The sequence below is a fragment of the Mesocricetus auratus genome, unplaced genomic scaffold (genome assembly GCF_017639785.1).
Source record: "Mesocricetus auratus isolate SY011 unplaced genomic scaffold, BCM_Maur_2.0 Super-Scaffold_100014, whole genome shotgun sequence".
Lineage (NCBI taxonomy): Eukaryota > Metazoa > Chordata > Mammalia > Rodentia > Cricetidae > Mesocricetus > Mesocricetus auratus.
The window spans coordinates 49,575,964-49,598,310 of NW_024429197.1; the positions used below are offsets into that span (position 1 = coordinate 49,575,964).

Here is a 22,347-nt window from a genome sequence, read left to right on the forward strand (position 1 = left end):
CCCTATGTGGAAGGAAGTGGGGATAGGGTGGGAGGCTAGGGGGGGATGGTGGGGGGTTGCGGGAGGAGGGGAGGGAGCGGGAACTGGGATTGACATGTGAAGCAAGCTATTTAAAATTTAAGTAATAAAAAACAAAACAAAACAAACCCCCTACCCAAAAAAATCCAGAGTTTGTGATTTAATTGGCCTGTGGTGTGGCTAGGGCATTCAAAGTTCTAAAAGTTTCTGAGGCAGTTCTTACATCTGACCAAGTTTGAAAGTCAGTCCTAGATTAATCATCTAGGGTGGAATGCTGCTGAGGTGTCAACTACCGTGACCACCGAAATCCTCAAAAATCCCTTAAGCAAACAAGCATTTACCTCATATTGTGGTTACATTCACTGAGGAAGAATATGGACTTCCCAGGTAAGGACAACCTGACAGTTTTGTTGACTCTTAAATTTTTAGTTTCTACCACATTATGCCTCTTCCTATATCTGGAGTCAGAGTAGGGAGGAGCAGAAGTCACAGAGTAACACTGTTGCTGACTCCATGCCCCAGGTCAACTAAATCACAATTTCAGGATATTAAATGCAGATAGTCCCAAGTAAAAAGAAAAATTTCCCAGGCAATGTTAATGTACAACCAAGCCTCAGAACCACTGGTCTTTGGAACAAACAAACAAACAAACAAACAAACAAACAAACCTTTTTCAGTAGCTCACTTATGAATGAGTACAACCTATAACCATCTGTGTTGAAATAGTATCAGCTGTCATTTGCTATAGTTGTAAAGGGGACTATCAGAGAATGTAAATAGATGCGACAAAAAATTAGTCACACCACAGGAAGGATAAATCCTAGTAAATTTTTACTTTTTTTCATGATATACCATGGGACCATTATAACAAAATTCAATGCTATGAGAAGAAAAATAATGTTCTTTTAGGAAATCCCTACAACAATTCCTTGTTGATGACATAGAAGGGACTCTGTAAAAAAGGCCAAGAATGATAAGAGAAAACCTCTAGACTTTTAAATATGATCTTTGAAAGTTCAAATTCTTGAAATAGCTGAAAAGTCTTATCAACTTTCTTTTAACTAAGAGAAAAGAGTTCTGAGGTGGCTGCATACCCTGAGTCACTACGTGGGTCTCTCTGAGCATTTGCTAAAGCTCTGTGTTTTCTCAGCTGGCTTTTTATAGCTATGCAAGGTCTCATAAGTGTAAATCGTAATGATTGTACCTTGAGGCCATTACTTGCAAAAAACTTGGATGTGGCTTCATTGTAGATTATGGGAAGAAAGCTGCTGAAAATTCTCCTCTCAGGTTAAAAAAAAGATTAAAAAAGTTAGAGTTCCATAGGATGAGGTAAGCAAAGAAGTGATGATTTCGGCTTAACCAATAAAAAGAATAAGCTACTCATTGTGCTATTTCACATACTATAAAGTCCTCATATTGAATCTAGTGGGGGCCTTTAAAACTCAGAACCATGGGTTTAAAGGCTGTCACAGTTATGTTAATGTCTGACTGTGTTAGCTTAAGGAGTAGACAGAAGGCATGGGTGTCAAAAGACTTCACATAAATTCCTGAATGATAGTTCAACTATAGGTCTCTAGGATTTATTAAACAGTTGTCACTTTGAGAGACCCTTATTCTTTTATAATATGGAAATGGCAACAAGAACTAAAGATTCTGAATGGCAAAGGATATGATTTTCTCATCTTTTGATTCTCAAGTTATTTGTCAATGATGGAATATTGTTTCCGGCATATGTATGACCTACCTCATGCCCATTCCATAAGTAATAGATGTCAGTGAAGCATAAGCAATGAGCCAGAACTGGTTTCAGACTCTAGATATTATGTGCTTATAATGATGCTATAATCGACATTAATAACCTCATGTTCAGCCGGGCGGTGGTGGCGCACGCCTTTAATCCCAGCACTCGGGAGGCAGAGACAGGCGGATCTCTGTGAGTTCGAGGCTGGGCTGACCCTGTCTCGTAAAAACCAAACCAAACCAAACCAAACCAAAAAAAACCCCTCATGTTCAGCTGAAGAAACAGTTAAGAAAAGACTTGGCAACAGCTTAGCATGTTACTCAGTATTGCAAACTTGGTGCAGAATCCTAGGGAAAATGTGAGTATGTCCAGAGACCCGGAGCAGGCACAGGATAAGGAGGGTGTTTTTAAAGTCTCATGCACACTAACTACACTTTAGAACTGGCCTTGATAATGTTAGGTGAACATTGTTATCATTTTTCAAAAAACGTAGTTTATTTTCCAATAAGCTAAAAAAATTCTGTATCAGTTTAAATTCTTGAGGCAGGTTTGACATCGCCATAGTGTTAAATACGGTTGTCCAAGATAGATTTGTGTGTGTGTGTGTGTGTGTGTGTGTGTGTGTGTGTGTAATGTTACGATTTACGGAGATCACAAGTGGCCAGATAACTGATAAAACATTGCTTCTGGGTGTGTTTGAGAAGCTGTATCTGGAAGATCACTGGCTGGGGAGCTAGAATATAAACAGTGTGCTTACCACTGAAACACAAGGACCAGAGTTTCATCCCCAGAACCAATGTAAAAATGTGGAACCATGTTCAAATATTTGTAATCTCAGTGATGGGGAAGTTAGAAGAATCTCTGGGTTCACTGGCCAGACAGTCTAATAGATTTATTGAGGCCCAGGTCAGTGAGAGACCCTGAACAAAAAAACATGGATTCTGAAGTGTGACCTTTGATGTCTCCCCCCCCTGTCTCTCTCTGTCTCTCTGTCTCTGTCTCTGTCTCTCTCTCTCTCTCACACACACACACACACACACACACACACACACACACACACACACACTTTACTGTGTCTGCTACTCTGGAAAACCTAATACTGAAGTCTTTAAGGAGGCTGTAATGCCAGCCCAGGAACTGACGAGGCACAGAAAGAGGACTTAATTCAGTCATGAGGGCACATCAGTTTAACCAAAGATGTGAACTGATGGAGACGCCAGTACCATGGTGATGAACGGTACAGGATTCCTCTTGCCTTTCTGCTTCCACTGGAGCATTTAAGGTCCCACCTTCTCAGTCCAGGTTTTGGCTGACAATCATGAGAAATGCAAACTGTGTGCCTACAGATTAATAGTTATAATAGGAGGATCCTGGAAATGGTCCCTTAAAATCAAGATTGCCTGTAATAATGGTTGATACACACTGGGATTTGGGTGAGGAAAATGCTTGTAATTATGAGATGTGAAAGGAGATGACACTCTGATCCCTCAAGCCAGGTAAAGATAAAGATGTTATAATAGCTACAAGTCCCTCCAGGGTACTCAGTGAGTCCCAGTCCCTCCAGGGTATTCAGTGATGCCATACAGGAATTGTCACTCAGCCCCTGATTCGGTGTATGTGCGATCCATTTTAGACTTCCACCTTGAGTATAAACGAATGAGTTGAATGGGCAGCTTACCTAATCCTTTCCCACCATCTCATGGTCCAGCACTAAAATAACTTTTCATTTATAGTATAAGCCATGAAATAATCTACCATTCCATATACTGGATTTTGTTCCACATTTAAAATGAATCTGTATTCAGAGTCTCACATTGGACTCTTCGGTTTAGTAATGAAATTCTACTGTGAGTTGGGAGATCATTCTCATTTTGTGATTCTTTGAAAAATAATCACAATTATCTGATTTTTTTTATTATTTTGTCATTACTTTTCTTCTTCCTCTTCTTCTTTTTTAATTTAAGTTAGAAACAAGCTTGTTTCACATGTCAATCCCAGGTCCCTCTCCCTCCCCTCCTCCCCTTCCCTCCCCACCAGGCCCCTCAGTCCCCCAACCCAATCTACATGATTTTTGAATGTTTATAAAAATTAACTCTAAAGCCACCCAGAACTGGAGTTTTCTTCATGATAAGATTTTAAAATATGAATTCAATTTAATTTTGAATATACATTTCCTCCCTCAGATGGCTCTTTTAAAATTGATGATCATATACTTGAAATTTTATGGATTTTCAAGTTTATGGGCATATAATTACTCCAAGGAATCCTTTATTTTGATTTTTCTTCTTAACTATTTTTTTAAGGAAGGGTCTCATTACTGGGTCAAACTTGTGATTCTCCTGTCTCTGTCTCTCAAGCTCTGGAACTGAAAGTGTGCATCACCATGGCTGACTCATGTCTTAGTTTCTTAAGTCTCCTGGTAAGTATGTTTATTCTTTCTTAATTTGAATGCCTTTGTTGATTATATTTGATTTCATCAAAATTTATGACATTTTCAATGCTATTCTTTTTTGGGTACTGACTTTTATTTTTGTAATTGAAAATAGATTTTTATACAATACAACTTGATATGGTTCCCCTACTGCAATCCCTCCCACATTCCCACCCACTGAAATACACACTTCTTCTTACTCTCCCTCATTAGAAAACAAACAGGTACCTAAAATAATGAGCTAAAATGCAACAAAACCAAACCAGAATAAGACAAACAAATAAATAGAAAAGAAAAGCCAAAGAAGAACATGACACACATACAGATTTAGAGATGCACACATGTTTACAGGCACAATGCCACAAAAACATACAACTAGGAAACATAATACATATAAGCAAAAGACCTGTAAGGTTAAAAAAATGTCTAGACAAATCACCATGAGACAAAAGCACCTCCAAACATATCACTGAGTTTATTTTGTGTTGGCCCTCTACTGCTGGGCATGGGGCCTGCTGTCATTCAGTGTGTTTGTAAACACAGGGGGATTCTGTAGGAGTAGTTAACATGGTAGTCTCTATTCTACTGAGTCAGGATGACTACTCTCACAGAAAATCTATGTATTCCCCAACCAGGACACTCTCTTGACTTCTGTGGGCAGTTTTTGCTAAAGCTTCATTATGTAGACAGAGTTTAATAAATATCAGCTACATAGTTGGATAGTGTTTTTCCTGGAGATTGAGCCATGGGCTGATAGCTCTGAGTCTGTCATCTGGAGTGTGGGTTTCCTAAAACAAGAAGCCCCCTTTCTTTATACCATTCAAGGGTTCCACACGAGTCATCTCACTACCATAAACCTAGGTATGCTGTTGGCACAGTTATTTTTTTCTCAATATATGTTTTATTTAAATTAGAAACATGCATGCTTCACATGTCAATTCCAGCTCCCTCTCCCACCCCTCCTCCCTTGTCCCTCCACCAGTACCCACTCCAGCCTCCCACCCAATCCCCACATCATTTCCCAGGGAGGGAAAGGCCCTCCTTGGGGGGATCTCCAGAGTCTGTCATTTCATCCAGGGCAGGACCTAGGCTCTTCCCCATGTATCCAGGCTGAAAGAGCATTCCTCTATGTGGAATGGGCTCCCAAAGTTCATTCATGCATCGTGGTAAACACCGATCTACTACCAAAGGCTCCAGAGATTTCTGAGGCCTCTTCACTGACACTACATTCATGGAGTCTGGATCAGTCCTCTATTGGCCTCTCAGCCATCAGTCTGGGGTTCAAGAGCTCCCCCTTGTCCAGTCAGCTGTCTTTGTGGGTTTCACCAGCACGGTCTTGAACCCTTTGCTCATCACTCCTCCATCTCTGTCACTGGATTCCAGGAGTTCAGTTCAGTGTTTAGCTATGGGTATCTGCCTCTGCTTCCATCAGTCCCTGGATGAAGGTTCTAGGATGGCATATAGGGTAGTCATCAACCTTATCATCAGGGAGGGGCTATTAATGTAGTCTCTCAGCTATTGCTTAGTTTGCCAGTTGGTGTTATCCTTGTAGATCTCTGGAGATCTCACTAGCGTCAGCTCTCTCCTCAAACTTACAATGACTCCATCTATTATGGTATCTCTCATCCTGCTCTCCTCTCTTCTTACCTCAACTCAACCTTCCTGTTCCCCTTGCCTTCTTCTCCCCCTCTCTTTTTCCTGGTTCCCTTTCCCCTACCCTGATGTTCCCAATCTGCTCAGGAGATCTTGCCTCATTCCACTTCTCTGGGATATTGTGCATATCTCTTGGGAACCTCTCTGTTTCCCAAACTCACTGGCACTGGGATTGTAGGCTGCCATTCCCCTGATCCATGTCTAAAATCCATATATGAGTGAGTACATACCATGTTTGTCCTTTTGTGACTGGATTATCTCTCTCAGGATGGTTTCTTCTAGTGCCATCCATTTGCCTGCAAATTTAAAGATTCCATTGTTTTTTTTCCTGCTGAGTAGTACTCCATTGTGCACATTTTCTCTATCCACTCTTCAGTTGTGGGGCATCCAGGTTGCTTCCAGGATCTAGCTATTACAAATAATGCTGCTATGAATATAGTGGAACAGACATCCTTGATGTATAAATAGGCATCTTTTGGGTATATGCTGAAGAGAGAAATTGCTGGGTCTTATGGTAGACTGAGTCCCATTTTCCTGAGGAATCTCCATACTGATTTCCAAAGTGGCTGTGCAAGTTTGCACTCCCATCAGCAATGGAGTAGTCTTCCCTTTCTCCACATCCTCTCCAGGATAAACTGTCATTGGTGTTTTTGATTGTAGCCATTCTGACAGGAGTAAGATGATATCTCAGAGATGTTTTAATTTGCATTTCCCTAATGGCTAAGGACGTTGAGCACTTTTGTAAGTGTCTCTAAGCCATTTTAGCCTCCTCTATTGAGAATTCTCTATTTAGTTCATTCCCCCACTTTTTAATTGGATCCTTTAGTCCTTTGGAGACTTGCTTCTTGAGTTCTTTGTAAATTTTGGAGATCATCCCTCTGTAGGATCAATGTAGTATCAATGGTAATCCTGCCAAAAGCAATCGACATACTCAATATAATCCCCATCAAAATCACAGCACAATTCTTCACAGACCTTGAAAGAACAAATTCTGAACTTTATATGGAAAAACAAAAAACTTGGGATAGTGAAGACAATCCTGCTCAAAAAAGCAAGGTCTGGAAGCATCACCATCCCTGACTTCAAGCCCTATTATAGAGCTATAGTCCTGGAAACAGCTTGGTATTGGCACAAAAATAGACAGGTAGACCAATGGAATCGAATTGAACATCCTGAGGTTAATCCACAAACCTATGAACACCTGATCTTTGACAAAGAAGCTATAATTATGCAATGGAAAAAGGAAAGCATCTTCAACAAATGGTGCTGGCATAACTGGATGCTGGCATGTAGAAGACTGCAGATAGATCCATGTCTATCGCCATGCACAAAACTGAAGTCCAAATGGATCAAAGACCTCAACATAAATCCAGCCACACTGAACCTGTTAGAAGAGAAAGTGGGAGGTACCCTTGAATGATTGGTACAGGAGACAGCTTCCTGAACATAATACCAGTAGTACAAACACTGAGGTCGACAATGAATAAATGGTACCTCCTGAAACTGAGAAGCTTCTTTAAGGCAAAGGACACAGTCTGCAAGACAAAAAGGCAACCCACATATTGGGAAGAGATGGCACAGTTATTAAAAGCGCTACAATATGAACAGTGTATGGGGAGATGGCAAACGTTTTTCACATACAATCTTGTTATAATTTCATACACACACACACATATAGTGCATTTTGATCATATTCACCCTGACTTCTGGATCCATTCTCCCCCTCCCCCAACCTCATTCCTGTTTCTTTAGTATTAGGTTTTTTTTTTTAATGTGATGAGTGTATCTCTATGTGTGTGACCCGTTTGGTGGGTGATATGGGTTTTTGAACCTCTGCACCAGGAACCAGGAATCAAGGAAAGAGACCACATATATTCCTTTTTATATCACACACGTACTCGGAGATTTATCATATATATATTTATACATATCTTATAAATATATATATATTTTCCTAGATGATTTCCATGGTGGTGAGAGAAAATACTGTAAATGATTTTAGTCACCCGAATGTATTGAGAAATCTTGACTTGGAATATGATTGGTTTTAGTCAGTGTTCCATTGCACATGTGTCAAGACTGTTTTCTGCAGCTGTTGACTATAATGTTCTGTAGGCATCAGTGGTAGTCATGTCTATTATTATTATTGTAGCAGTCAGCAGTGTATGCATGTATATTTAGAAAGAGGCTTAGATCTGTATTCTATGCGGATTGCTATGGAACAGAAATTTCTAATAGTTTATTTAATATAAAATGATGTGAGGACAATCAGCTTTAAAAATCCACAAAAGTTTCAGATTAATTTTGATAAGAATTCCTAGCTTGGCATAAGTGGGTAAGACACTAGGACTATGTGATTCTGCATTAGCCCCACTGCCTATTTGGAATCTTTTGATTAGTGCTCACTTTGCTTCATGGACTTATTTACTTTCTTTTGTTCTTAGGTGATTCTTAGGTTCTTTTGTTCAGGTGATTCTTAATGTCTTTCATTCTGTCCCATTTATTTGTGTGTGTATGTGTACGTGTACGTGTGTGTGTGTGTGTGTGTGAGAGAGTGTGTATGTGTGTGTTAGTATATATATGCAGACCCCATATAATGAGCTAATTATAACTAGAAGATGTCAGGGTCTTTTACATTTACTGTAAGAGAGAGAGGTTGAATAGGGGACTTCCCTATCTTCCAAGTTGCACTGGATTGGTATTCCTGGCCTTTAGTATAAGATTTTGCTGGAAGTCCATATTGCAGTTGTTACAGACCCTTCTTTTCATTTACAGCATTGTTTGAGTCTGAGAAATGCAGCTCCTGGTGGATATTGGAGAATATTGCAATAAAACAGTGCATCAACTAGGTCTGTGTTTATTCAGTCTATGTATTTACACTTGCTCTGACTACATTCTACCATACATCATTAAGGCAGGGTGAGCTGAGGACTATTGTATGGTGCTTATGGTAAAAATACTACTGAGCCCTTGGCATGCTTGAACATTTTCTATGATTTCCACTGCAATTTTCTGCCCTACAATTTTCAGCTGAGAAGCAATTTGAGTATCTAATTTCCCCTTACCTTTTATTGTAGTCCCGATTAAACATAGAACTCATCAAAGGGAAGATAGCATCAAAGGACACCATTTCTGAAGAGAAAGGGTAATTACACATAGGGCTTTCTAGAAAGCAACGGGCTGAAGGAGCTCCCCTGTGGCATAGAAACCCACGTTTTTCTCAGATGCTGTGTGTGTGTGTGTGTGTGTGTGTGTGTGTGTGTGTGTGTATGTGTGTATTTCAACAGTTCATCACCTGATCTATTTCCAGTGGAGTCAAGTGCACATTTCAAAAGTGGGATTTGGTGATAGGGAGTTAAACTAAACTCTTGGTCTCCTTGTCTCTCACAATATACTTATAAGCCTCCTATAGTCTCAGTATATTTGAGAATAAACAAAGTATTTCAAGATTGTCTTTTTCCCCAACTTGCTACATGGTTACTTTTACAAATGATTACCTTTCTGTTAAACTCTTTTTTAATAAGACTTGTTTTTTTTAATTTATGTGTATTTGTCTCTGTGCCACGTGCATTCTGTTGGATTCTTGGACCTGGAGCTACATACAGTTGTAAGCTGCCTAATGTGGATGCTGGGGACCAAACCTGCTTTCCCTGGAAGAGCCGCAAGTGCTCTTAGCCACTGAACCATCTCTCCAGGACCTTTTAAAAATATTTTTAATATATAATTTTACATTATAGGATTTTATCATTTTCTTTTTTCTTTTTCAGATGCTTTGGATAGCTAGTGTGCTGTTTATATAGAAATTTAAGTCCACTCAGTTATTCACACAGCACAGCGAGGAAAGTTATGCAGCAAGGACAGGTGCTCTGGGAGAAAGAAAATAAAATATATGTGTCAGTGAGTCTGGAAAACTCTAGTTTTGATGAATATGTGCTTGTTAAGAAGAGGGGACAAATGGAAAACCACCACCCTCTGGAAAATGGGAAGGCATGTTTTCTGTTTCATGGTATTGACAGTGGTCAGTAATGAGCCCACCCAACATAGCATGTTAGATGCCGAAGCAAAAACTTGGTGTTGCGTCATTGCCTCCACACTCACCTTAGCCTGCCATCTCCAGAGAAGCAGAGCCAATAAGACAGATGATATGTGATTTCACATAGGGAACATGTACATACATATACACAAACAGAGACAGAAAAATCCCTCTCTGCAATCAGCAAGCTAGTTGTTACCCAGGAGATATGGTATACTTTTACCCTCAGTCCAAAGGTGTGAGAACCAGGTGAACTGACTGAGGTAAGCTCCAGTGTGAGTATAGGAGACTGCTCCAACTTGAAGCAGTTAGACAGCCAGAATTTTCTTTTCTTCCTCCTTTTGTTATTTATTTCTTCAATAGATTGGATGAGGCACACTCACATTTGAGATGACAACCTGCATTATTCAATCAGTCCATTCAAATGCTAATCTCATTCAAAGTATTCTACAGATGAACTCGTCAGAAATATTGCTTAGCCAAATATGAGGGACTCCATGTCCCAGGCAAGTTGGCACATTTGTCATTCAACAAGAGCTGTGCACTCTGTCTCCAAATATCTCTATCCCATTGGCTCTTCTCTGTGCAATATGACAATCTCTCTGTCTCTCTGTCTATCTCTGTCTTTCTGTTTCTCTCCCGTCTTTCTCTGTATGTGTCTCTGTCTCTCCTCTGCTTCTATCTCTCCCTCTGTGTGTCTCTGTCGTTCTCTGTGTGTCTCTGTCTCTCTCCCTAAACCACATCTTTGCCTTTATTTTATCATTTTCTAATATAAGTGTTACAATGGGTGGGAGTTTCTTTAAAGCTCATGAGACTTGAGTTAGAGCCTGTGAAAGTCACTCAACCTTGCCCTGTCTCCAGGTTTTGTTAAAGCGCCTCTGTGAAAGTGTACTATAAACCAAGGATCTACACGAATATAAGAAGGATGTATTGACCCCCTTCCATGAAGTAACGTAAGAGCCAGCACCAGGGCATGGTACTGTGTCACAGTTGTCCCTGCCATTGCCACCACCTCCTCATAACCATAGCAAAGTGAGTGAACTTCCAGGCTTGGTGAAGATACGAATGGGGTCTGACTACCCTGCACCCAGAAGTAATGCACTTCCTGGGGGAGCAGGAGGAGAGCCGGGGGAATGAAGTAGAACCCGCTATTCAGAAAGCAGAAATGGAAGAAAATATCAAGGAGGAAAAACAGACAAAAGATGGAAAAACACACAGAGGAACCACCAAGTAAGGAAAGTGGTCTAGAAATTGACAATGAAGGAGTAATTGAAGAAGACACCAGTGACTCTTAAGAGAGAAGAAACAAAACACACAAGTAACCCAGGAGGTAACAGAGGAAGCAAGTGAAAAAAATGGGGCTGCCACTCATTGAAGCCCTGAATGACATGAACTGCAGAAAGCCATCGATTTGCTCATAGACACTTGCTCATCACACCAAATCCCTGTCTGGCTGTTCTGAAGGCCATCTGAGCCAGTATCTTTGTGAAATTACAGAAACCAAATGCTGCCATTCAAGACTGTGACAAAAACACCGAAATGCAATTCATCTCCGCCTTAGCAGTGAGGATGAGGGAAAGTGCAGCCTCTGGGCCACTGAGATGCAGTGATCTTGCCTGTGCCTGTAAACCGGATTATGGGAGGATGCTAATGCAAGGCAGAGAGGCTTCAATAAAGGGCTCAGAAAACTGCTGAACACTGGGAAAGTGTGAGTGACAACAGAAAGAACTAGAGAGGGTTTAAGAAAGTTTGAGCATGAAAGAGCCCAAAGAAAGGAAAAAGCCTGACTCTAGTCAGGAGTGCAATGTGGCTTTTTCCTAGTTATCTTTCCTGTGTGAATGCTTGAGATGGTATAATGGGGATGTGCCTGGGATCTCAGGGATGCCTGGACTCTGTGGAGCTCTCAGTCAACCAGAAGTTCTTGAAATTGTGAAGGATCTGGAAGTAACTAAGGGCCTTCTAGCTTGTAGTCCTGAACCCAGCAAATATGTCAGAATATCGGAGCAATCCAAAGGTTATAAATCTCATGAGTTAGTTGTCAACCAAATTTGGAGGTCAATAATAATGCTTATTGGACAAGGCCCTTGTTGAATGAAACACAACTCAAATCACAGAATGGATATTGCAACAATCCAAACCAGGGCACATCTGACATGATTGTTGGGAAAATTGGCATGATTTGAAGACAATCCCTGCCTTCTGCACCAAATGCAGCTGGTCTTTTACAATGGTTTGTTAGTAGGGTGTTTATTTAGATCATATTTCCTACTATGAATGAACTATGAGTTACAAACTTTAAACATCTTTTCACCTTAAAATACCTAAAACAAATTTAAAGAGTGTTAATCCCTACTTTTTTGAGACAGGGTTTCTCTGTATTGCTTTGGAGACTGTCCCAGAACTCACTCTGTAGACCAGGTTGGTCTTGAACTCACAGAAATCTACCTGTCTCTGTCTCTTGAGTGCTGTGATTAGAGGCGTGTGCCACCAACGCCTGCCCCCTACATTTTAATTTACGAACCATTTAAGGGTTTTTCTTGAGTTACTGTGCAGGGAAGATGAGTGTGGATGACTTACTTCTTAGTGGGAAGCACGTGAACTCACAGAAGTTGATTGAGCTTGAATTGGACATGCATTGCTGGGGACTTTAATCTGTCTTTAATTGTTTGTTTTAAAGAATTATTTATCCCAGTGATGGTATTAGGAATGCTAGCATCTCTATATGGCTTGGGTAAGATGGGAAGCACTTGGCAGGGCAGTGGCACTCTTACTGGGTCATATTTCTCCTGTAACATTGTACTGAGGGCTGGCTTGTATGTTTAATTGTTGCAAGGGAATTGGATTACCTAACTCTGTTATTGTCCAGTATTTCAAATAAATGCTTTGTATTATTTCTACAAAAAAGGAAAAGAATAATGTTATCTTACTGCACATAGTTATTTTTGTATTCTCTAAAATTGAGCCTGAGAGCAGTTAGACATGTCTTTGAACACAGATTTGAGTCTTCACATGCTTTCTTTCAGAGTTAGGGAGAGTCATCAAATCATATTGGAAAAGGCATCATGGTTGGCAGTTTGGATTTTGCTTGTTGCTTAAAGAAAAACATATCAAATAGTCAAAAGCATTGATCTCATAGTCATTTTATTGAAGACAGTATAGTCAGGGAAACTGTAGTACTTGGGGATGAGTTTCTGTCTGGTATTCCTGTCTAGTGGTGAGGGTGGTGTGTTGAAATCTCACACTATAACTGTGTGGGGCTTTATATGTGATTTAAGTTTTAGTAATGTTTCTTTTACGAATGTAGATGCCTTTGTATTTGGGGCATAGATGTTCAGGATAGACACTTCATCTTGGTGGATTTCACCTGTGATGAGTATGTAATGACCTCCTTCATCTCTTTTGATTGATTTTATTTTAAAGTCTAGTTTGTTAGATATTAGGATTGCTACCTCTGCTTGTTTCTTGAGTCCATTTGATTGGAAAATTTTTTCCCAACCTTTAACTCTCAGGTAATGTCTGTCTTTGAGGGTGAGGTGTGTTTCTTGTATGCAGCAGAAGGAAGGGTTCTGTCTTCGAATCCATTCTGCTAGCCTGTGTCTGTCTTTTTATGGGTGAGTTAAGGCCATATTTGTTGAGGGATATTAAAAACCATTGATTGCTCATTCTTCTTCGATTTGCAATGGTTGTTGGTGGTGGAATTATGTGTGGAATTTCACCCCTTTGTTCTTTTGGCTGTTGGTAGAGAGGGATTCTCCAATGCCTATGTTTTTCTGGTTGTAGTTAGCTTCCTTGGGTTGGAGTTTTCCTTCCAAAACTTTCTGTAGGGCTAGGTTAGTGGATACGTATTGCTTGAATCTAGTTTTGTCATGGAATATCTTGTTTTCTCCGTCTATAGTGATTGAGAGCTTTGCCAGGTATAGTAGTCTGGGCTGGCATCCATGGTCTCTTAGTGTTGGTAGAATATCTATCCAGGACCTTCTGGCTTTTAGAATTTCCATGGAGAAGTCAGTTGTAATTCTGATAGGTTTGCCTTTATATGTTACTTGGCCTTTTTCCTTAGCTGCTCTTAATATTCTTTCTTTATTCTGTATATTTGGGGTCTTGATTATTATGTGGCTAGGGGACTTTTTTTGTGGTCCACTCTATTTGGTGTTCTGTAAGCTTCTTGTACCTTCATTGGCATGTCTTTCTTAAGGTTGGGAAAGTTTTCTTCCATGATTTTGTTGAATATGTTTTCTGCCCCTTTGAGGTGGTTTTCTTCTCCTTCTTCTATACCTATTATTCTTAGGTTTGGTCTTTTCATGGTGTCCCATATTTCCTGGATGTTTTGTGTTAAGGATTTGTTGGACTTAAGGTTTTCTTTGGTTGATGAATCTATTTCTCCTAGTGTATCTTCAACACTTAAGATTCTCTCTTCCATCTCTTCTATTCTGTTGGTAATGCTTATATTGGCAGTACCTGACCGTTTGCCCAGCTTTTCTATTTCCTGCCTTTCTTCAGATTGTGTTTTTTTATTGTCTCTATTTCAGTTTTCAGCTCTTGCAGTGTTTGCATTGTTTCTTGCAATTTTCGGTTTATCTTTTCATCCATTTGTTGCCTTTTATGAATTTTTTGGTTTGTTCTTTCTTCCATTTCTTGCATTTTTTGGTTTGCTTTTTCTTCCATTTCTTGCATTTTTTTGCTTTGTTTCTTCTTCCATTTCCTGCCTTTTTGGTTTGTTTCTTCTTCCATTTCTTTCATGTTTTTGCTTTGTTTTTTCTTCCATTTCTTGCATTTTTTTTGCTTTGTTTCTTCTTCTATTTCCTGCCTTTTTTTGGTATGTTTCTTCTTCCATTTCTTTCATTTTTTGCTTTGTGTTTTCTTCCATTTCTTGCATTTTTTGTTTCATTTCTTCTTCCATTTCCTGCCTTTTCTGGTTTGTTTTTTCTTCCATTTCTTGCATTTTTGGTTTGTTTTTTCTCCCATTTATTTGAGGGATTTTTCCTATATCCTCTTTTAGGGCCTCTATCATTTTCATGAAAGTGGTTTTAAAGTCATTCTCTTCTGCTTTGTTTGCATTGGAATGTTAGAGTCTTGTTGGTGTGGAGTCTCTAGAATCTAGTGGTGTCATGTTTGTTTTTCTGTTGCTGAGTGTGTTTTTGTATTGTCTCTTTCCCATCTCTTCTTCTAGTGGGTGCAGAAAGAGCCCCTTATTGGTCTGGTGGTTAGGGGACCAGAGTTCCCTTTTGGTGGGTGCTAGGAAGTCCAATAATCTGGTAGTTTCTACTCCTTGTCCTCATTCTGGTCCCATGGGTGGAGAAGAACAGGAATCTGGGGCGCTTAGCCTCCCACCTGGTCCCCTGAACCCTTTGCTGGATCCTGTTGTAACTGATCCTGCCAAAACAGCTGCTCCCCTGGTCTCCCTGGCTCCTCTGGTTTCCTGGTCTCATTGGTGGAAGAGAAGTCCTTGAGTCTGGGGTGTTTGGCTCCCACCAGGATTGGAAGCTCTGTGCAGTTCCCAGGCGATCCCCAGACACTGGAACACAGGCCCAGAAGCAGGGCCTGTTGTACCTGATCCTGCTGCCAGAACAGCTGCTTCCCTGGTCCAGTACTTGGGGTTGAAAAGATGAAGTTGGAAGCAGACTTAGTTCACTCATGTCCTTGGCTGTGTGGTTTGTTTTTGTCATCTAACTTTTGTAATTTTCAGCTTTAAAATACCTTTAAAAGATGAATACCATAATAAGTGGAGTCATTATAGGTTTGAGGAGAGAGCTGACACTAGTGAGATTTCAAGAGATCTACAAGGATAACACCAACTGGCAAACTAAGCAATAGCGGAGAGACTACATTAATAGCCCCTCCCTGATGATAAGATCATTGACTGCCTTATATGCCATCCTAGAACCTTCATCCAATGACTGATGGAAGCAGAGGCAGATACCCACAGCTAAACACTGAACTGAACTCCTGGAACCCAGTGACAGAGATGGAGGAGTGATGAGCAAAGGGTTCAAGACCGTGCTGGTGAAACCCACAAAGACAGCTGACTGGACAAGGGGGAGCTCTTGAACCCCAGACTGATGGCTGAGAGGCCAATAGGGGTCTGATCCAGACTCCATGAATGTAGTGTCAGTGAAGAGGCCTCAGAAATCTCTGGGGCCTTTGATAGTAGATCAGTGTTTACCACAATGCATGAATGAACTTTGGGAGCCCATTCTACATAGAGGGATGCTTTCTCAGCCTGGACACATGGGGAATGGCCTAGGTCCTGCCCTGAATGAAATGACAGACTCTGGAGATCCCTCCAAGGAGGGCCTTACCCTCCCTGGGGAATGATGTGGGGATTGGATGGGGGGCTGGAGTGGGTACTGGTGGAGGAACAAGGGAGGAGGGGTGGGAGAGGGAGCTGGGATTGACATGTGAAGCATGCATGTTTCTAATTTAAACAAAAACATAAAAAAGAATGGCAGATATTTTAGATTGCTTAATGAGGCCACACATACACACACACACACAAAAGATGAATGCTGTATCCTTTTACCAAGATCAGTTAAAATAATATCAGCCATGTAAGAACACATATTTACTTTGGTGTCTCAGTTTTATTTGTTGGAATCTGCACCACCTCACCTGACTATGGTAAAAGTCACCTCAGTGTTTGGCAGATTGCCTTCTGCTCTTGGTGTCCCATGTCCTAGGCCAGTTCTGTTAATCAAATCATAATGTGAGTTACATGCTCAATTTTTAACAGTTCTAGGAGGCACATTTCAGAAACTTGTAATAAACATGAGTTTCATTTTAATAATACATTTTGTTTAACTCAATGTATATAAATGATATCATTTGGGCATATAATCAATGTAAGATATTAAGGAATATTATATTAATTGTTTTACTGTAAATCATTGGAGCCTGGTGTATCTTTTACATGAAGAGCACATTTCAAGAGTTCAGTAACACATGTGGCTCATGTCTGCTATAATATGGGGGGAAGATCCAGACCCTTAAGACAATAGAAAATTGGGAATGAGGGATAGGAGATGTGTGATCACACTGTCTGCTGCTGAGACCATCTCCTCATTTCTCTTGGACCACTTTTCTCCATTTGCTTTGACTTTTTAATTTAGATAGACAGCAAAGATCATTATCTCACAGAACACAAACTTAACTTTTGTGCCTTGTGTTACTGTACAAAGGTGACCAACTAGTAATGTTAAGAGTTCTTATTTCAATTATTATGTTATGATAATTATTGATTATGATATGATAATGGTAGTTTGTTGTTTTATCTTTTATTTCAGATTCATTTCATTACTAATATCTTCCTCTGAATTTACATATATGGTTTTTGAAACACAGACCCAGTGGCCTGAATGCCTTCTGAGCTCCCCACATTCCGGTGCAAGTGAGTCGCTGAAGAACAAGGAGATGAGACAGAAAAATCTATCCTGGCTCCAGCACCAATATCCACTTCTCACCTTTAATAAAGTTCTAAAGCTCTTTGGGCATCCTATCTTACCTAATTAGAAAGACTGGAAGAGTCCACTGGGAGAGTTGTGAAACTGATCAAATTGTCCATTGGTAAGTACAACCTGTTTGCTGAATATACTTTCTCATAGCACAACTTTGTAGACTACACTTGGGTTTATAGACCAAAGTCACATTAACCTCTTTGTACAAGGGAATATAAACTGTAAGAAAGGCAAACTGCAGACAATCACAAGAAAACGGATGTAGGCTGAGTGAAAGAAGTTGACACAAAACAATCTAAGCTGTATGGTTTTGCCTTTTCATAAATAAAACAAAATTATTTTGTTTAGGGGACTATATTTAGATGAGAAAAGAGTAAAGAAAAACATAGCCAAGGATACCAGAAAATCATGGTGGAATTTCCTTCAGCAGAGTAAGAGGAAGTCAGGAGTATGAAAAGGTACAGGGCCATAGACATCGGTGAGACAGAAATTTCCCATTTCTTGACATAAGTAATACTACACAATCATCTAATTTATAGTAGCTCATCAAGCTGATATATCTAAGTATGTAACAGTGAGCATGTTTGAAAAGTTCACAAGCTTTACAGTTGTCACAAATGCTAGGATGGTGATGACGTCAGTACTACACAGTGATGAATAATCGGAAAGTATAAGTTTGGTTTCTCCACTGTGGTTACATTGGACAATCTCTCACTGGTTCCATCAAGGGAACTTTTGAAGATACGAATTCTCATGAGTCCTCCATCCTACTTACTCACTCGATCAGTCACTCACTCAACAGTACTTATTCAGTGCCTGCTGGGTGCCCACTATCTTAGGTGTTGAGCAACTTGGGCATCCTTCTCTCCTGGAACTTTCAGTTTAATGGAGCTGCAGAAAGACCCAGAAGTCAAGTGTTTTCTAAAGTACTTCTCAGTCCACACTTACAGGAAGATGTACATGAATGGAGTCAGAATTTTAAGGACATGGAAGAAGATTAGTAGCTATCATAAAACAGAAAATCCTAATTGTTTTTATATAAAGTAACACATTCTAAATTACTGTGAGACAAAAAGAAAAGAAAAGGTATCTTAGAGAATCTAATTCCTGCTCTAGCTGGTGCTCATACCTTAGATTCCATCCCCCAGCATTAATCTTTTGAAGTTTAAAATTATTTTATCCTTTTTGTCTTCCCCCTCCTCCCACTCCTTTTCTGCCTCCTCATTATTTTTTCAATGCAGAAAGGTTTCATTTTAGCTCACAGTTTCGGGTCACAATCTATCATGGCAGGGAAGCTAAGGCATCAGGAGCTGGAAGCAACTGACCACGTTACGTCTGTAGTCAGAAGGAGAGAGCATGAGTGCATGCATCATAATGTTTGGCTTGCTTTCTCCATTTTAAACATTCCAAGATCTCCATCTTACAGAATGGTTCTGCCCACAATGGGTAGAACATCTCAATTAACATAATCTAGATTCATTCTCTCTCTCTCTCTCTCTCTCTCTCTCTCTCTCTCTCTCTCTCTCTCTGTGTGTGTGTGTGTGTGTGTGTGTGTGTGTGTGTGTGTGTACTTCTTAGGAAAACTGAGAGTCTAACGATGCAGTAGAGAAATGAAGGGAAGTTTATCTTGATTCTTTTCCATGGCTTAGTTTAAGCAGCTGCACTTCAATTCATGGGATCTAAGAGTTTCTTGAACTCTAGGTGGTATTCCTACTGCTAATGGTAGCATTTAAGTGGCAACCAAACAACACCAACCATGGCAATGAAGACTCACCAAGTTACAAAAAATTTTCATTTAAAAATGTCCCATTGACTGTAGAGAATATAAGTGTGAATGGTAGAACATAGGCACCAGGATTCAGTGGCCTGCCCCTAAGGAGAACAGAGCTGACAGGAGCAGAGCCGGAAATCCTACCTGATGTTATCCTGCTGTTAAAATCTGGGACTAAACCTCATGCATTCATTTCTTTGTTCAATTCACTTGGTATTCTGCAAACAAAGCACTAGACTTTCCATGACATCATGATGTTTATATTATACTTTGTAATGTTGGGAGGGGAATTAGGATGAAATGTCGTGAAATATAAACCATGAATTGAAGTCCCAAGGAAAAGCCACACCTATGCTAAAGCTTCTAAATTTAACTATGAAGAGGCAACATATTGCACACTCAGAGACAAATTATCTTGTTCTGTCTTTACTTTCTTTAGTTATTATTCATTACCCATGTCTGTATTCTGCTATTTGACCAGATAAAACCTTCTGTAATGTGTTTACTTAACAGACCATTAGCTTCTACCAGTTCAAAAGTCGAGAATACCCCCAGACAGCCTCTGAAACCCATAGCAAGCATTTCTCCACTTTACTCTAACCTGACAACCTAATGTTTCCACCAATGTATTTTAAAACCACCTTAGTTTACGTATGAGTTTATTTTGCTCTGTAACCTAAAATTTCATGAAACCATTTCAATACTAGAACAGGCTATTTCAGGAAACTTGAATCCATGTTCCCAGGACATGACCACTCTTATTTGGCTCAAGAATAAGCTATCTCTTATTTTCTTTAAGGTGAAAGTTGTGTTTTCCTTAAACAAAAACCAGATTATCTAGGGAATTAATATGTAGTAATTTATAAAGAGAAAAATCAGAGAGACTATAGGAGAGTAGGCTGTGGGCAGGAATCAGATTTAACGTTTTGCCTAGATGGGTTTTGGAAGCCTTAATATGAAGGCAAAATTTGGGTGGGCTCTTGAAAGGGCAGAATGTGTGAACTCTGATGACATCTGGGACATCATTCCAAATGGAATCATCAGACTTGTTCCACAGCCTGGAGCAGGAGCACCAAAGTTTTTCCCAGAATCTTGTTTGGAGACTGGATATATTGATTCCTTCCATCTCACAGGCTAGATAAGGAAAGAGACAGAGTCATGCATGTAAAAGTTGATATAGATTTCAAACTTAAATTGGCTTAAACAGTCAATTGTTTAGAAACTAATTTTTGCCAAACACTGGACATCTAACCGTTCTGAGTGTAAATAAGAACTCCTTATGTTTTGAAGGGATCCGCCATCTTGTTTTATATGATGGTAAAGAGATACTTTTGATATGTATTATTTTATATAATAACTTTAGGGTCTGATAAAGAGTAGATAATATAATCAGTGTTTTGTGGATGAGGAAATTGAAATTTGGAGATCCTACATGATGTCAGAAAAGGTGGATTGTGTGAATTTTGAACCCTGGTTCCTGATCAAAACTTACACCCAAACTCAAAAATGATCGTGTTCCAGACTAGCAGCTTGGTGAGGCTAAGAACCCACACTGTTTCTCACACAGTGTGAGCTGCCACCTCACCCATGCTGCGCACTGAGCCAGTCACCTGGATGGGGGCTTTATCCTGGAACTTGAGATGAACACTCCTCCCCTGTCTGGACAGCCACGAGGCATAGCTGGGAGGTGTATACAGCTGGTTGAGTTGAGGGGGCTGGGTTGAGCCATCTAGGGCTAGAAAGAAAATAATCCCAGCTTAAGTGCCCATTGACTGAGGCATGAACAAAGAAAACATGGCTCATATACATAAATCATTATGATGCGTAACTTATAAAAGACTGAAATATTTTCCTTTTCTTTGGTTTCATTTTTCAAGACAAGTTTTCTCTGTGTACCAGTCCTGGATATCCTGAGACTAGCCTCTTCTTCCAACTGCTGGGATTAAAGGCCTGTGCCATCACCATCCAACAAAGAATGAAATATTATCATTTGCAAAAGCATTAGTGGAACCAGAGGTCATTATGCTGCATGACCACACCAATAGCAGAGTATAAAAGAAGTCAAACTCTTAGCTATTGAGAGGGAGATGGCAGTTACCAGAGGCTGGTGAGAGTAGGGGAGGAGAATGAGTGGTGAAAGGCTAATTAACAGGTGTTAACTTACAGTTAGGTAGAAGAAAGTTCTGGTGGTCTGCTGCACAGGCCATGACTATAGGTAATGATTATATACTCTGTCACTTTTTTTTGTTTGTTTCACAGGAAAGAGTTTGAATGTTTCACCACCAAGAAGTAATAAATGTGATGGCTCTGTTGAGAAAGTGTTTGTCTTGTAGACCCAAGGACCTGTTTGATACCAGAGCTCATGTAAAACAGCTGGTGTAGTGACGTGTTTTCATGATTCCAGTACTGGGGAAGTAAAAATGGGCAGATTCTTACGACTTGATGGCCTACTTGATGAGCTCTAGGCCTGGGAGACCCTACCTTATAAAACACAAATTGGTCTTGAAGGACTGAAGAAAAAAATGACACAAAGTTCGATGAGTTGGAAAGAGGGTGGTGAATTGAAGAAGATTTAGGGGAGGGGAAGTAAATATGATTAGAACACATTGCATGGAACTCTCAAAAAAACCTTTTTTTGTTGTTTTTGGATATATATGTAACCCTGCCTGTAATAGAACTAGTTCTGTAGACCACGCTGGCCTCAGATTCAGAGAGATACCCCTGTCTCTGCCTCCCAAGTTCTGGGATTAAAGGTGTGTGCCATCACCACTGGGTTAATAAAAATTTAAAACAAAAAAACAGCAATGTGAATGACGTCTAAGATTGAACTCTGGTCTCCACATGTGTGTGTATGTACACAGACATACATGCCCACAAGAAAAGATAGATGGCTGAGGAGACATGTGTACCCTGTTTGGATTGCTATGTAGTAGATTCATGTATTAAAATATGTGAGTACAATTTACATGTTTCAAATTGTTAAAATGCTACATAATTTAATGAAAATGCAGAAAAGCTAGGTCCCTCCTCTTCCTAACAGGGTGATGACTTAGAAGTATTCATTTGACTGGCAGAGAATGCCTGTTTATGAAATGAGGGAATGTTCCAGAGAGTTCCTAAGGTCTCACTCTGCTCCAACATTCTTTGGCCAGTTCTAAATTCCTCTTTCTGCCCCTTCTCTCATATCATAAGCAATACATAAAACATTTTTCTATAAAGATTTCTTCTGTGTCTCAGAAATTCTGTGTG

General features: G+C 39.9%; 1 long non-coding RNA gene across 3 annotated transcripts in view; it reads left to right on the forward strand.

Moving 5' to 3' along the window:
- LOC106021483 overlaps positions 1–21,865 on the forward strand; it is a 153,818-nt gene extending 131,953 nt beyond the window's left edge. For all 3 annotated transcript variants that reach the window (XR_005881362.1, XR_005881363.1, XR_005881364.1), the window contains 3 exons: positions 4,117–4,178; positions 17,215–17,436; positions 21,358–21,865. This is a non-coding gene — a long non-coding RNA (uncharacterized LOC106021483). The remainder of the gene's footprint in view (positions 1–4,116; positions 4,179–17,214; positions 17,437–21,357) is intronic.
- Positions 21,866–22,347: the final 482 nt, after the last annotated feature.